Source organism: Vitis riparia, unplaced genomic scaffold (genome assembly GCF_004353265.1).
Source record: "Vitis riparia cultivar Riparia Gloire de Montpellier isolate 1030 unplaced genomic scaffold, EGFV_Vit.rip_1.0 scaffold322_pilon_pilon, whole genome shotgun sequence".
Taxonomy (NCBI): domain Eukaryota; kingdom Viridiplantae; phylum Streptophyta; class Magnoliopsida; order Vitales; family Vitaceae; genus Vitis; species Vitis riparia.
Window position 1 is genome coordinate 276,695 of NW_023269668.1, and position 15,865 is coordinate 292,559.

The following is a 15,865-nucleotide window of genomic DNA, read 5'->3' on the forward strand; positions in this document are numbered from 1 at the left end:
GGAAATCTTCCCTTCTCTTGCACTGTGTTAAGGTTAGTGAGCCTTGAAATTGAGTATTGGAGATTATCTATCTTCTTAGATAGATCATTTTGCATTCCGTCCATCCTTTTATTCAATGTATTCTCTACACTGTCAATTCTTTGATTGAGTTGAGCATTGATGGATTTCTGATCTCCAACAAAATCTCCCACGACCTTGCTTAGATTCACTATTGCTTGCTCAAGATTTGAAGCTTATTGAGATGCTTGGTCTAGTTGTGTGTACTGAAGTGCTCTTGGCTTCAAGGAGAAATTTGGATGGTTCCTCCAATTTGAATTGTAGGTATTTCCATATGAAGCATTGTTGTTGGGCTTGAATTGTCCAATGACATTCGCTTGATCTCCAAACATTTATCTAACAGCTGGAATTGTAGGACACTCCTCCACCAAGTGCTCATAAGATTGACAAATAAAACAAGGCATAACTTGCACTGATGTTTCAGAAATGGCTTGCACTTCACATATCTTTTTCAGTTATAACTCCTCCAATCTTCTTGTCATAGTTGCAACTTTTGCTTTCATGTCAATATCTTCATTCAAGGTATACATCCCAGCCTTAGCATTAAGGGCATTTGGTTGAGATTTCGTCTTCCCCACTTCTCCTTTGTTCGGTTCATCCCATCCTCTTGAGACTTCAACAACATAATTCAAGAAATCCATGGCTTCCTCCAGATACTTACTCATGAAATCTCCTCCACACATTGTCTTAAGGAGTTGCTTCATTGAGGAAGACATACTGTCATAAAAGTAACTCACCAATAGCCAAGTATCAAAACCATGGTGAGGATAAGCATTGATACTTCCATGTATCTCTCCCAACACTCATAGAATTTCTCATTCTCTTTAGCTGAGAAGTTTGAAATTTGCCTTTTCAAGCCATTTGTCCTATGAGTAAGGAAAATATCTTGAGAAATTCAGCTTGCAAATCAGTCCAAGTTCGGATACTCTGTGGCCTTAAAGAATTAAGCCAAATCTTGGCCTTATCCTTCAAAGTAAAAGGAAATAGCTTTAGCCTCATCAAGTCGATTGAAGCTCCGCTCTCTTGGAATGTATTACAAACATCTTCAAATTCCTTGATATGCGCATAGGGATTCTCACTTTCCATCCCATGGAAAGTAGGTAGAAGCGGCACAATATGTGGTTTGATTACTAGCTACTCTGTAAAAGGCACTATGCATAATGGTGCACTCATACGAGGTGGATGTATGCGGTCCCTCATTGATCTGAATACATTGGGATTGTCCTGGTGACCATGGTGACTATGTTGATCTTCAGGTGTAGCTTCCATGATATTCAAGCACAATTCCAACTCTGTTTTATAAGGTGTTTCAATTTTCACAAGTCTTCCTCCACTGTCTCGTATCCAATATGGCATACACAACTAGTAACAACTATAACAAAAACAAAGAAACAAAAGAAAACAAAACTACAAAAAGACTAAGATTAACCAAAAACTAAATTAAAAGATAGGCTAAAATATGAACAAGTAAAAGAAACAATTAAAAAGAGTTAGTAAAATAAACCTATTTCGCCATGTACTAGGGTAACATTCGCTAGCATAGCATAGTTGCTCTAGGATCATTCACTGGGATGGGTTTTCAAATTACAACTGATATTAGTTCAAAGTTGAATTGGTGTTTTTTCTTTTCAAGGTTAGCTTTAAAAGAAAACATAAAGATGTTTGAAAAGGTTGGTTTTTAAGTGAAACCAATAATAAAGTTGCCATTTGTGCCCAGCTGGTGTACCTTGATTTCGGTCCTCAGACGGGGGTAATAAACAAAATTTATAACCTATTACACCATGTACTAGGATAGCCTCGGCTAGCATAGCATAGTGGCTCTAGGATCATTCACTGGGAAGGGTTTTCAACTTACTATTGGCATTAATTCAAAGTTGAATTGATGTTTTTTCATTTCAAGGTTATCTTTAAAAGAAAACATAATCTTTGGTTGAAAAAGGATTGGTTTTAAGCTAACCAAAAATAATAGTAACTGAAATTACTAATAAATAAAATCGTTTCTTAGAGTTTTAAGATCACTAGGGTCAGGCTCCTAATACAAAAACAAAGTTCCAGTCACTTGAATCTTTTCCTCGCATTAGAGAATTAACATATAGTTATTTTTCTAACCGGTGTTGTACAAATGCTTCCCTTTTATGATTCAAACACTAAATCCCTTCACTGATTCATCTTGCAATGGCTCGTGCCTCTCACCTAGCATTTGCCATTCAAGGTGACCCTTAACCTTGGATTTCCCTTCACAAGCTCGCAAGAGATAACTAATGGATGTCTCCTTAGAGTCCGAAAGCTTACCAAGTGTTGGCTATTCTAGAAAATCCTACCTTCAAATCACCTCCCAAAGGCTCGCAAAAGATAAACTAGTGCATCTCAATGGACGGAGATCACTTGCCTTATCAAGTGTTGGCCCAGGTGATTTAAAGGTGTTTTAAGTTAACTAAAAACATAGAAACCATTAACGGGTCACACTTTCTCTTCATTAATAGCTTAAACAACAAAACTTCCAATTCTTGCATTTGGCACCTTACCCAGCTACCTTAGCTCCAAGAGACAAAAAGTCTAGCCACCTATTCTTTGAGGAAACATCCTCAGAGCTTGTTTGGTTAGTAAGAAAAATACAATCAAAGTGAGTAGGTAAGGCAGAGCAAAGCTCTGTATATTACTTCCTTCAAGACTATACAAAAGGTTGTCTCTGAGAACAAACTCCCGAGATGTCTGTGTAAAGAAAATTATAAACTATATATATGAGGTTATTCACCCCTTAGTTATTACTTATTAACTAAGGAATCCTATGTTTGGTGGATTACAAGGAGACAATGGGAATTTAAACAACAAATATCTGAAGAAAAAATCTAAAAGAGTCGGTCGCAAATATTTGGAAGCACTCAGGAGGATTTCGCAGGCATGCAAGATGGGTTGTGAAATTTTGCAAGTTGAAGGTCTCCATTTTGCAGCCAAAGGCTGATTTCGCAACAAGTACCTTGTGATTTCACAGCTAAAGGTTGATTTCGCAGCTACGAAATTGGCCTTTAGCTTGGTGTGATTGGGTTCCAATGGCTATAACTTCTTCATTTCAACTATGATTTGTGCACCATTTAAAGCGTTGGATTTTTTACTTCCTGAGCTTCGAAACGACATATAGTATGCATGAAATGGACTCCAGGAAGTGTTTCAAAAGTGTCCAATAGTTGCTGTCCTCTTGAATTCTTCATGTTCGATTTCTCTCTTTGCTTTTCCTCCTTGCATTCATAATTTGCTTTTGGCAAAGGATTATAAAGCTCCAAATCTTGGATTCTTCATGTAAATGAGCTTCCAATTTCTTTTCCAAGGATTCTATAGAACTCTCCTCAATCTTGGATTGCTTTGGTGATCAAAATACTATCAAAAACACCAAAACTTAACACAATTTGATTAGAAACGATTGCAAAGGTACTTAATATGCTAATTGAGTTAAAAGGTAATAACTAATACTCAAAAGTGTTTAAAAGAGTTAATTACAAGCTACAAAATAACACTTTTTGAGTAGTAATCACTTCTCCCAATCGACATATTGCTAGTTCCTTAGTAATGAAGGAGAGAAAAAGAAAAATAAACAGTACTATAATTTACAGCATCATGCTGATCACTTCAAAAAAATTTAAGTGGCATGATGATCAAACTCTCACATGGAACATTAAAGATATATAAAACTCAAATTTCAATAAGAGATATCAAATACTTTGCCTAATCACAATTCATAAAGAGAAGACATTATGGAAATTGAAGCTTTAAAATCATTTCCACTTCTAAAGGGTCAACCTTACTCTTCCACAAAAATCTAAGTGTTACTTGATAGCTTCCAAATATAGTATGTTGAACTAATATCTCCCCCCAACCTAGTTCTTTTTCAATACTTAGCAAATTGAAAAAATTTAATAGGCTAAGAACGCACCCTTTTGTTTCACACGATTTTTTATTTTTTTTTTTCATTGTAGGAGTACAAGGTTTAAAGGTATTCTTTTCTAAATTGTCCATGTAACGGGGGTCCATTGATGACTCCCAATCAATTAAGGTTTAGGGCATCAAGCTTTAAGGATTTTTCGACCACTAACTCCTCGGATTTTATCCCGAACTTTTGAGAATGAATTTAATACCCAAGCATGTATAGTATGTTAAACTCCACCTATTCACCCTTGTAACGAGCATTGAGGTCGGCGACTCCCAACCAATTAAGGCTTAGGGCACCAGGTTTTAAAGATTTTCACCATATACCCCTCAGACCTTGCTCTGGTTTCAAGGCAAGCAAACATTTTTCTTTCTTTCTTTTTTTTCAAAGGCTCATTGGCCTTTTATAAGGTGTCCCAACACTATTAAATGAGGTCAAAGGTACCAAGTCTAAAATTTTCCTAAGTCAATCGGGAAATAGTTTTTCATCTTATACTCGGAACCTATTATGCATAGTGTGTGAATAGCTTAAAGTGGAAGAACTAAGGTTGAATTCAATAGAAGTTTCAACAATTCATCAACTTTAGTAAGCATAATACAAACTCTAAGTCAAGTAAAAAGACAAAAATTCTATTTATCCCTTTTCATTTTGAGAATTTTTCCTTAATAACCATGGAGAGTAAAATAAAAACTTTTAAAATTTTTAAAATTAAACAAAAATCAACTAAATTACCAAAATAACTTAATATTAATAATTAAAACTTCCTTCCTCAACTGTCTTCTCCCCAACCAAGTTGAACATTGTCCTCAATGTGGCAAGAGCGATTGAAATTATAGGGAGAAAGTGGTACCTCTTGAGTGATATGAAGTTCGAATAGAATAGGAGTAACCACATGTTTCAAAAACAATAAAAGATATGAGTAGAGGAATTATATGCCAAGAATACTTAAAAAATGATAGATATGTATTACTTCAAGAAAGTACACTATAGAGCAAAACAAGTAATACAACCAATCCCAATATATAAAACATAAAAAACATGGGATTACAAGTTCTACTACAGTAAAGAAATATAGAAAGGAAACTTGCAAATGATCAGATAGTGGTGGGAGGATCATGTGGAGATGATGGCTCAGCTATAAAGGTTGGAATGCTCGAGATTGATGGCTCTATCTCTCCTGTAGTTGGCTCATCAGGGGGCATAGTCTGCTCTGCTAGAGAAGGGCCCTGTGATGGATCTGTAGTCTTTGATGGGATAGGAATGGCGTGCTCAGGAGACAGTAGAATACCCAGGTGCTGTTGTATCTGCCTAAGGATGGCAGTATGCTGGGTTTGGGCGACGATAATTTGCTTCTGATGGGCACGTAGAGCTATCATCTACTGAGTCAAGATGCTTTGAGAATCAGTCAATGTCTACAAAGTGTGACATAGGCCTCTGAACTCGGAAATGGATATGGCGATCCTAAATTCAAATGGATGAGGAGGCTTTGATGTAGATGGTATATCTCTCGGCAAATGTGTATGCGCTCAAGCTGAGGCTCAGCTGGATATCCCAAGTGCTCCAAAATCTGACATAGCAATCTCGGGAATAGAAGTGGAATGGCATCCGCTCTGAGTAGCTTCTTCCTATGGACCTTTTCTTCAAAGTACAGAAGAGCGGTCATAATGAGATGATGAGGGCCAAAGAAAAATCCCTTGGATATCCTGAACAATGCCTCTAGCAAAGTTCCTCTCCTCTGCACTATATGCTGAAGTAGATAGATGTTATGGCACAGGAGTACATCTATAAAGAACATGCTAGGAAGGAGCTCCTTCCTCAACAGATAGGGGCATGTGAATGCCCCCTTGGACAGTATATGAACCATGTCACTCTGTGAAGGATGAGCCCAGACTCGATAATCCTCTGAACGTGCTGGCTAATAGGGAATGCGCAGGGCCTCTGCTATATGTTTGGCTCCCAGGATACCATGGCGTCCGTCAATGGTGAAGTGGATGACAGTAGGATCCCGGACGTGATGTGTAGTCATAGACTGATAAAAGTCTAATGCTACATGGGGATAGAAGAAATCCCTAGGAGTAATTAGGTGCTCCATATGGTACCTCTGTAGCAGATGGAAGGAATCTCTGAGCTCTGATTGAAGCCTGAAGGTAGCTTTGTCAAAGCAAAGCTTGGAGTGGACTGGCCTAGCCTTGCAATCCAAATTACCCTCAATGGGTGGGTGAATGACCATGGGTCGCTTGATAACCACCTCAAGAGTCATCCCAGAGGGAATCTGAGACTCTATGGCAGGCGGCTGAGGCGGCTGAGGCTCTGATGGCTCAAGTGGTGTTGATACCCTTGCTTTCTTCTTAGGGGGACGACTACCTAACTTTTTGTCACGAGATGAGCTTACCCCAAGTGTGGTGGGTGGTCTCCTCGTCTCATATCGCCTTGAAGGAGAACTCAAGGGTGTGCCCTTTTCTGAAGGTGAGACGACTAGTGACTGTGAAGGCTCAGTCATGGAGCCTTGCATAGAAGCCTCTCTTAGTGCTCTAGGACAGCCTGAAGGAGATGAGGTTTTGGCTTCTCGGGTTTTTGCCATGGCTGACTTAGAGAGGGTGGCCGGAGGTGCGCGCACAGCTTGGGCTCAAATGGAGGTCTTATAGAAATTGAGCTCTGGCTTGGCTCCTATTTCTCACCAAATGGAGGTTTTCGCAAGGCAAATGACCGGTTTAAAATGAAATTTTGGAATTTAAAGAGTTAAATTAGAAGCCAAGTGACGGTTGGAATTTTTCGCAGAGGAGGGGCCATTTTGCAACGAAGTCCATTTAAGTAACCAAGGGTCATTTTCGCAGCCCATTTCGTAGCTACGAAATGAGGGGGTGGGGCTGCGAAATGGCACTCGTGTGCCAAGGGGTGGTTTTGCAGCTGCGAAATGAGGCTTGGGCTGCGAAATTGAGATTTTGAAGGCCTTGGTGATTTTGCAGAGGATTTTGCAGCTGCGAAATGGAGGCATGGGCTACGAAATGGCACTTGTGTGCCAAGGGGTGGTTTCGCAGCTGTGAAAATTTTTGCAGGGGGTAGCTATGGGGCTGTGGAATGGTTTCACAACATAGGGCTTATTTTGCAGCGAACCCCTGATTTTGCAGCGGGTACCTTATGGCTGTGAAATTATTTCGCAGAGGATGGCCATTTTCGTAAGGGCCTATTTTGGGCAGCGAAATTTCGCAGACCACTGAATTTTCTTGGTTTTGAGCTCTTTTTGGCTCCCTGAGACCTTCCTTCACCTCTTTTGCAATTCCTCCTAAATTAGATCATTCACAAAGTCTAAGTTACATAAAAATAACATAAATTAAGATCAAAAATTAAAATCAAAATAATTAATAAAGCTCTTAATTTAACAAAGTTAAACAAAAATATGGACTTTGGTGAGACCAAGTCCATCTAACCCCTTTTTTATTAGGCTTTCTGTGGCTCAAGGAGGTTGATTTCCTCCTTATCTTGCTTGAATGGCTCGATAAATGGTTTGAGACGATGGCCATTGACTTTAAAGGTGTCAGTGCTGTTGGAATTCAGTAATTCCACCACTCCATTGAGATGCACTTGGTGAATAATGAAAGGGCTTATCCACCTTGACTTCAGCTTCCTAGGAAAGATATGGAGCCTTGAGTCATAGAGTAAGACTCTTTGTCCTTTCCGGAATTCTTTGTTGGAGATTAATTGATCATGCCACCTCTTCATCCTCTGTTTTGCAACTTTGGAATTGATGTAGGAATCATTTCTTAATTCCTCCATCTCATTAAGGTCTAAGCACCTTTTTGCCTTGGCTCTGATCAAGTCCATGTTAACCTTCTTGATTGCCCACCAAGCCTTATATTCAACTTCCACAGGGAGATGATATGCTTTTCCATAGACTGGGCGATAGGGAGACATGCTAAGAATAGTCTTATAAGTTATTCTATATGCCCATAGTGAATCATGGAGCTTAATAGACCAATCTCTTCTGCTTGTGTTCACCACCTTCATCAATATATTCTTGATTTCCCTGTTTGCTAGCTCAACTTGCCTGGAGGTTTGAGGGTGATAAGGTGTAGCTACCTTATGCTTCACTCCATACTTGGCTAATAGGGTTTCAAAAGGTCTATTGCAAAAATGAGTACCTCCATCACTAATTATGGCCTTGGGCACCCCAAATCTTGAGAAGATGTTCTCTTTGAGAAACTTGAGAACCACCCTATGATGATTGTGTTTATAGGGGATTGCCTCGACTCATTTAGAAACATAGTCCACCCCCACCAAGATATAAGAGTTACCAAAAGACATTGGGAAAGGTCCCATGAAGTCAATGCCCCAAACATCAAAGAGATCAACTATTAGAACGGGGTTCATAGGCATTTGATTTCTTCCTGTTAGCTTTCCGAGCCTTTGGCATCTATCACAGCTCTTACAAATGGTGTGGGCATCTTTGAAAAGTGATGGGCAACTAAACCCTGATTGCAACACCTTCATGGTTGTTTTATGAGAGGCAAAGTGGCCTCCAAATGCACTCTCACATCAATGGTTGAGGATTCCTTGTTGCTCTTCTTTAGGGACACACTTCCTTATAATTTGATCTGCATAATACTTAACAAGAAAAGGCTCTTCCTAATAATAGGCATGAATCTTTGCAAAGAAGTGCTTCTTGTCTTGTGCTTTCCACTCTCGTGGAACTTCACTAGTAACTAGATAGTTAGCAATATGAGCATACCAAGAAGTTTTTTCTAGTAACATGAGTGATTCCTCAGGAAAGTCATCATTAATAGGTAAGACATGGGACTTGTGTGCTATAGCCAACCTTGAAAGGTGGTCAGCTACCACATTCTCCACTCCTTTCTTATCTCTGATTTGGAGATCGAACTCTTGCAGTAAAAGAATTCATCTAATCAACCTTGCTTTTGCATTTTGTTTTGTCAATAAATACTTCAAGGTTGAATGGTCAGTGAAAACAATGATGAAAGACCCTACTAGATAAGCATGAAACTTGTCTAAGGTAAACACTACAACTAACAAATCTTTCTCTGTGGTTGTGTAGTTCCTTTGAGCTTCGTTTAATGTCTTGCTTGCATAGTAGATCACATAGGGCTTTCCATCTTCTCTTTGGCCAAGCACAGCTCCTATAGCAAAGTCACTGGCATCACACATCACTTTAAAGGGTAGTTGCTAGTTAGAAGCCCTCATTATTGGAGCAGTTGTCAAGAATTGCTTCAGTTGATCAAAACTCCTTTGACATCTTTCATCCCATACAAACTTAGCATCCTTATCCAAAAGTTCACAAAGAGGTTTTGAAAGCTTAGAGAAATCTTTTATAAACCTCCTATAGAACCCTGCATGGCCAAGGAATTATCTTACTCCTTTTACAGTTGTTGGGGATGGCAATTTGACAATAAGTTCCACCTTTGCTTTATCGACTTCAATGTCTTTCTCAGAGATGATATGGCCAAGGATAATTCCTTGCTGTACTATAAAATGGCATTTCTCCTAGTTGAGCACCAAGTCCTTTTCAATGCATCTGTTCAGAACCGTTTCCAAGTTGACTAAGCATTCTTCAAATGTACTTCCATATATGGTGATGTCATCCATGAAAACCTCCATAATTCGCTCCACCATATCACTGAAGATACTTAACATACATCGTTGGAATGTAGCAGGTGCATTACATAAACCAAAAGGCATTCTTTTGTAGGTATATGTTCCAAATGGACATGTAAAAGTGGTCTTCTCCTGATCTTCAGCATCGATTTCAATTTGAAAATACCCGGAGCAGCCGTCCAAGAAACAATAGAAAGGATGGCCAAAGACTCTCTCCAACACTTGATCAATAAATAGAAATGGAAAATGATCATTCCTTATCACAACATTCAATTTTCTATAATCAATACACACCCTCCAACCTGAAGTGAGGCGTGTAGCAACTTCTTTTCCCTTTTCATTTTGAACCACCGTAATCGCTGACTTCTTTGGTACCACTTGAGTAGGACTCACCGAAGGGCTGTCAGATATTGGGTGTATAATACCTCCTTGAAGTAGCTTCAGAACCTCAGCTCGCAACACCTCTTGCAAATGAGGATTTAATCTTCTTTGAGGTTGACAAATTGGTTTAGCTTCTTCTTCCATGTATATATGATGTGTACAGACAAAAGGACTGATGCCTTTGAAGTTAGATATTTGCCATCCTATTGCTTTCTTACACCTCTTGAGAACTTCAAGTAGACACATCTCCTAAGGAATAGTAAGAGATGAAGATATAACAACAGGGAATTGTTTATTCTCTTCTAGGTATGTATATTTCAACTCCATGGGCAGAGGCTTCGGATTGAGCTTTAGGGTCTCTTCTTTAACAGCTTCTTGTGCCTCTTCTTTATTTAACAAAGGTAGAATTTCTTCTCTCTTCCTCTAACCTTATAGAGTAGCAAGCACATCTAAGGGTTTAGGCAACCCTTCTTCAAGATCCCTAAGACTTTCATTCAACTTGTCTTGCATTTTCTGATTATAGTGCTCCTCCACTAGAGTGTCAATAATGCACACCTCTTCTGGACCTTCTTCTTCTTCCGGAGTGATTAGCTTTTTGGACATATAGAAGATATTGAGCTCCAATGTCATGTTGCCAAATGTGAGTTGCATGAGTCCATTCCTACAATTTATAATTGCATTTGATGTAGCAAGGAATGACCTTCCAAGGATGATAGGAACATAATTCGTTTAATTGACAATGGGGTCCGTATCAAGAACAACAAAGTCTTCTGGATAGTAGAAGTTATCAACTTGAACTAAGACATCTTCAATTATCCCCCTTGGAATTTTCATTGATCTATCTGCTAGAGATAGAGTGATTGATGTTGACTTCAATTCACCAAGTCCCAATTGCTTGTAGACAGAGTATGGTAGCAAATTCACACTTGCTCCCAAGTCTAACAAAGCTTTTTCCACTACTTTTCCTCCAATCATAACTGAAATGGTAGGACAACCTGGATCTTTGTAGTTCAAAGGAGACTTGCATTGTATGATAGCACTTACTTGCTCAGTCAAGAAGGCTTTCTTATTCACATGCAACCCTCGTTTGATAGTACACAAATCCTTTAGGAATTTTACATATGTTGGAACTTGTTTAATCATATCCAGCAATGGGATATTGACTTTCACTGGTCTCAATACTTCTAGAATTTCTAATGCATTTCTGATTCCCTTTTTCCCATGCAAAGCTTGAGGAAAAGGTGGAAGTGTGTGTTTCTTCATCACATCTCCTTTTATAAGTACTTTCTCCAGATTTGCATTCACTGTTGAATCATGGTCCTCTTTCGCTTCACTAATATCTTTCTTCTTTCCTTTGATTTCCTCTTTCTTCTCTGTCTTTTCTTCTTCTTCCTTCTCAACATGTGGCTTGGGTATTGGCAGTTCAATGATTACTACTCAAAACATGTTATTTTGTGGCTTGTAATTAGCTCTTTTAAACACCTTTGAGTAATAATTATTACCTTTTAACTCAATTGGCATGTTAAGGACACTTGCAATCGTTTCTAATCAAATTGTGTTAAGTTTTGGTGTTTTTTATAGCTTTTTGCTCACCAAAGCAATTTAAGAATGAGGGAGAGCTGTATATAGTATGGCAAAGCTTTTGGAAGCTCAAATTCATGAAGAAACCAAGCTTTGGAGCCTCATAGTCCTTTGCCTTAGTCGTTCAAAGTATGCAAGGAAAAATCAATGGAGAGAGGAAAACAGAGTGAAGAAAATAGAGGACAGCAGCTGCAGTATTCCTTTGCACTTTTGGAGCACTTCCCAAAGTCCATTTTCTACATGCTATATACCATTTCAAAGCTCAGGAAATCAAGAATTCAACGCTTCAAACCGTGTATGATTTGGAGCTTAAATATGGAAGATATGGCCTTCGGAAGACAACTGCATCAAGCTGAGGGACAATTTCGCACCTTGCGCAATTGGAACTTCAACGTGCGAAATTTAAAGTGGATGGCAGCTGTGTAGTGGCGGTGAAGCCAAGCATTCGAAGTTGATTTTGAAACTTGTGAAATTGGATCTCAACGTGCGAAAGTGGATTCTAAGTTGCGAAATCAACTTGCGAAATTTTCGCAAATCACCATGCAACGTGCGAAACTGGGATATTTGTGCCGACTCTTTTTCTTCTGATATTTTTGTGTCTAAATTTCCATTTTCTCCTTGTATTCAGCCACTCATGTAATTCCTTAGCTAGGAAGTATCCAAGGAAGGGTAAATTACCTTCCTATATAAACTCTCTTGTAAACACTAAAAAGTGACTCTCAGGGAGCTTTCTCCAAGAGACCAACATATGTTACGTTTTACACTTAGTAAAATACAAGGCTCTCGTGTTTTCCTTTTCTCTCTACTATTTTCTTTTTCTTGGAAGCCAAACAACCTCTGAGGATGTTTTCCCAGAGGATGAGAGGCTAAACTTTTGGTTTCTTGGAGTGAAGGAAGCTAGGTGAAAAGTCCAGATGCAAAGGTGGAAAACTCTCATGCATTAAATACAGGTAGTTGGAGTTCATAAATGGCTTTTAAATCTAAAGTTTTGCTTTAAATCCCTTAGAATCACTTTGAATGGCCAATACATGGTAAGCTTCAGGTCTCCGTGGATGCTTATTGCTAGATCCATATCAGTCCATTAGTTATCATGTACGAGCCATTGGAAAGTTGCTCAAGGTGAAGACCCACAGTATCTAAAGCCATTAATGGAACCTGACTACCATTTATATTGACTTTTTATGGATTAAATCTTCATTTTTAAACCTATACCGGTTCGGGAAACAACCATCCTTTATGTTGTTGTCCCCAATGCGAGAAGAAAAATCCGAAATTTCCACTTTGCATTCTGAACTTGATCCTAGCAACCCTTAGCTCCGGGAGACTTTCTTTCTTCCATTTTACCTAGTTCTATATTATTTTAGTTTCAAACACCACTTTCAAAACAAATTTTATTTTCTTTTAAACTTTAAGTTTTTGGCAAAGGAACTCATCAGACTCAGCTTCTAATCTTGAGTATATCACTGGTAGAATGAAAACCCATCTCAGAGTTCGACCCTAGAGCTGCTATACTATAGTAGTTTTGCTACGCTAGTATGAGGTCATAGGATTTATAAATGTTTTTTGATTAAAATACCCGACTGAGCATGAATCAAAATGGCGCCGCTGCCAGGGATGGTGCCACTTTGCAGTGATATGATCTTATGAGAACACTTGTGATTTCCATCACAAGTTTGGTGAATTCCTTTTGCACTAAATTCATTTCCTCTCTTTTAATTGTAGAATTTCCTTTGTTAAGTTTACTTTCATTTTTCTAACCTTAACTTTCTTCTAGCTTTCTTTTGTTTTTATTGTCTTTGTTTTGTTTTCAGGGAAGTTGCAACTTGTGCATGCCCTATTGGATTCGGGACCAAGAGGGAAGGCTAGTAAGGATAGAGAATCCTCAAGACACGGAGTTGGATATCTGTGTAAACATCATGGACCCTCCACAAGAGGATCAAAATTCTCAACACGGTCAAGGGGGTAATCCAAATGCATATCTATCCATGAGGGATAGAATGCACCCACCAAGGATGAGTGCACCCTCATGCATCGTGCCTCCTCTTGAGTAGCTGATTATAAGGTTCCATATTGTGCCCCTCCTACCAAATTTCCATGGAATGGAGAGTGAGAACCCATATGCCCACATCAAGGAGTTTGAGGAGGTGTGCAATACTTTTAGAGAAGGAGGAGCTTCAATAGACTTGATGAGACTCAAGCTATTCCCTTTTACTTTGAAGGACAAGGCAAAAATATGGCTTAACTCTTTAAGGCCAAGGAGAATAAGAAATTGGGTTGATCTGCAGGCCAAATTTTTGATGAAATTTTTCCCCACCCATAGGACCAATGGGTTGAAGAGACAAATCTCAAACTTTTTTGCCAAGGAAAACGAGAAGTTCCATGAATGTTGGGAAAGGTATATGGAGGCCATCAATGCTTGTCCTCATCATGGCTTTGATACATGGCTCTTGGTGAGCTATTTTTATGATGGGATGTCTTCCTCCATGAAGCAAATTCTTGAAACCATGTGTGGGGGAGATTTTATGAGTCAGAATCTAGAATAAGCCATTGACTTTTTAAGTTATGTATCTGAGGTATCAAGAGGATGGGATGAGCCCAACTCAAGAGAAATGGGAAAGATGAAAGCTCCTGTAAATCCAAAGGCTAGAATGTACATGTTAAGTGAAGACATGGACATGAAAGCTAAGGTTGCAACAATGGCAAGGAGGTTGGAAGAACTTGAGTTGAAAAAAATGCATGAAGTCCAAGCCATCTCCGAGACACAAGCCCATGTTATGCCATGCACCATTTGCCAATCATGTGATCATGTGGTAGATGAGTGCCCAACCATCCCAGCTATAAGGGAGATGTTAGGTGATCAAGCCAATGTTGTGGGGCAATTTAGGCCTAACAACAATGCTCCTTATGGAAACACCTATAATTCAAGCTGGAGAAACCATCTAAATTTTTCTTGGAAACCAAGGCCACCTCCATACCAACCACAAGCCCAAACCCAAACACCTCAACAAACCTCTTCAGTGGAGCAAGCCATTGTGAACCTAAGTAAAGTCATGGGTAACTTTGTGGGGGAACAAAAGGCAATCAACTCCTAATTGCACCAAAAGATTGAGAATGTTGAGAGTTCTCAAATTAAGAGAATGGATGGGATGCAAAATGATCTATCTCAGAAGATAGACAATATTCAATACTCCATCTCTAGGCTTACCAACCTTAACACAGTGAATGAGAAAGGAAAGTTTCCCTCTCAACCAAGCCAAAATCCAAAGGGTGTTCATGAAGTTGAAACCCAAGATGGGGAGTCTTCAAATTTGAGGGAGGTCAAAGTTGTGATCACTTTGAGGAGTGGGAAGGAGGTTGATCAACCCTTGCCTAAGGTGAGGCAAGAGGAAGAACTCATGTCAAAGAGAACCTTGGTTAAAGAGGGCAATAACCAAGAGGAGAAGAGTGGGAAGAAAAATGCATCTAAATCAAGCATTGAAGATGAGCCAAGGATAGTGATTAAAGAGGATATGATGAAGAAACATATGCCTCCACCTTTTCCTCAAGCTTTACATGGAAAGAAGGAAATCAAGAATTCATCAGAAATTCTTAAAGTTCTGAGACAAGTGAAGGTGAATATACCCTTACTTGATATGATCAAGCAAGTCCCCACATATGCAAAATTTTTAAAGGACTTGTGCACGGTCAAGAGAGGGTTAAATGTGACAAAGAAGGCATTCCTCACTGAGCAAGTAATACAAGTCTAGCATTTTTTTGTTAACTCTTAGAATTAATTTATTCTTATTTCCTTTACTCACATCTTTTATTCTTTTTTAAACATGTGGTTTCTCCAATCAGTATTCGAAATTGATCACTCAGGAAGTACCACTTCCTCCTTATAATTTCAATCACCCATATCACATTGGGGACAATGCTCAGCTCGGTTGGGGGGGAGAAATGAGGAAGGAAGTATGCTAAGTTATTTTGGTAATTCAGTTATGTTAGTAAATTAGTTGTAGTTTTTTACTTTTTACTCTAATCTCAATGGATTATGAGGAAAAATTTTCAAATCAAAATAGGAGAAACTGAACTTTTGCTTATCACTTGACTTGGAGTTTGGATTATGCTTACTAAAGTGGTTCAATTGTTGAAGCTTTTATTGAAATCAAGTTTAGTTCTTCCACTTTAAGCTATCCACACACTATGCACAATAGATTCTGATTATAAGATGAAAAACTATTTCCCTCTTGACTTAGGAAAATTTTGGGACTTGGTACCTTTGACCTCATTTAATAATGTTGAGACACCTTATGAAAGGCCAATGAGCCTTTGAAAAAA